Genomic DNA, 2152 nt, shown 5'->3' with positions numbered 1-2152 from the left:
TGTTTGGTCCATTGATTGACAACCATGATCCATTCCAGTAAATGGTACACCATTTCAAAAGTTAATGTGTTATATATAAACTTTATATTATTAGTGTAAAGGAAGTTTTATTTCTGATTTTTCTGCAAAGACTTCTAGACCACCAGACAATAAACATAGTTAAGTGGTCTCAATTGCTGAGAGACATTTGACACAGTTGCCACTGAAAGTTCCCATGGGTTTTACATAATTCTGCATTATATATTGCTTTATAGGTTCAACTACAAAGCATTGTAAACATTAAATTCGACAAAAAAGTAATGCGTGTTTTGTTTCGCAAAAATACATAACTTGCAAAAAATTGAAAATTTGGTCAAAATATTTTGAGAGGCAAGTATAATTGGCTCTTAAATGTCACATATATTTGGAAACCACTCTCTAAGACATTAGAACCTACTTATCATACAACAATACCAACTTTAGAACCATGAAAGCAATATCAACTTTAGTTTCAGGATACTAGATACTGTTAATCCTGATAAACAGTGTTTTGTGAAAATTTTCAGTTATAACATAAGGGAAAATATCCAGAAGTGTACTGATAAAACGTTTAATTAATTCAAGTGAAAACATTTTATTACAAAGTTTTGTACAGTAGAATTCTCTTTTTTTATTTTAAAATAAATGAGAATTAAAAAAAAACTGATACTCCAATAATTAGCTGATATCACGTGGCCAGATAATATTACATGAATGCTGGTGAAATAGTCTTTTATTTGGATTTCTAAAAATTCGAGTTTTTTATCCAACTAATACATTTTGTTGCATAAGTCTATCAGTCATTTATCTCAGACAATTTTGACAAGAAATACAATCATTTAAAGATTAGTTTTTTTGTGTGTGTCAATCTGCCATGTCTTAGGTTACAAGTTAAACCTTAATTATTAAACACCTCCTTAGGTGGGTTATAAAGAAAAATCCCTGCAAAAGAAGATAACACTGGCTACCCTGTCAGTTTGTTTTTCCACCAAATTAGTGCCTATTTAGGCAGGCTTTGGTATGTGTGTGAAACTCAGCTTGTATACATATTCTGATATGGTTGATTTCCTGGTGATACAAGACATTTTAGCCAATAATTTACATCTTCTAGTTTTTCAGTTTTTTTCTTTCACATCGTTATTCTGTTTAGTAAGATTGTGAGACCAAACGTTTTTGTTTTAGACTCTTCAGATCTGGCTTCAACTTCAGTAAACTGAATACATAGGAAACCTTTTGCATTTGGTCATGGTGCTCTTGACATGTATTCTCAGCCTGACAGTGTTTCAGTTTTGGGTTGCTTCAAAAAGTTAATTTTTGTAAAGTGGAAAAACTCAATATAAGTGAGAGGGCTTCTTCTGTATATCTACTTTTCAATTATATATAGCTAGCTATTCTTTCCTTTGTTTTTGTTGTTCTATTTTCCAAAATGACTGCGTATTTCCTTTACTGCCAAATAATCTGTTTCACACCTAGAGCATTTTCCACATACTCTATACGTGGCACGTTTGCATTTACATATTAATGGTGCAATTTTGGCAATTTTTTTTTTTCCGAAACAGATCAATAGAAAATGCAAGTCTTCTCAGAATATTATAGAATATTAGTAGAATTTCAATAGGTTCAGGAAGACCCCAGATTTAGCTCCGTTACGTTATGAGAGAATCAATGCAAAAAAGTTTAACCAATTAGCCCAGTGGGACTGAGAAAAAAATTTTACCCCGGAGGTATGCATTATGTGTTAACAAACAAATATTATATTTGTATTGTTACGTCTCCGTTCGTTAATTAATTTTCCGTAACTTCGTTCCGACGAAACTTTAGTGACACAAGTCCTTTCTTAAATAAAACTGGTTTATTCTTTCCGAATACAACTTTACGATACACTTAATTTCAAGAGTCGCGCTATAACAAACGCTATAACTCACGAGCTCGACTTCAAAAATACTCCGCTCAATTACACACTCTCTGACTGCAGTTCAATTACTCATTACTTACACACATTGTCCCGTCACATTGTGACCACCTTTTATATACCAGACTACCCCCAATCTAGTAATCTCCCGAAGGTTCGAGAAAGAAGTGGCGTGATACTAGTCACGTGACCTCGCTGACGCAACACTGCCCCTTTTTAGTA

This window comes from Limulus polyphemus, unplaced genomic scaffold (genome assembly GCF_000517525.1).
Source record: "Limulus polyphemus unplaced genomic scaffold, Limulus_polyphemus-2.1.2 Scaffold3238, whole genome shotgun sequence".
Lineage (NCBI taxonomy): Eukaryota > Metazoa > Arthropoda > Merostomata > Xiphosura > Limulidae > Limulus > Limulus polyphemus.
Note: the sequence above shows the minus strand (reverse complement) of the source record.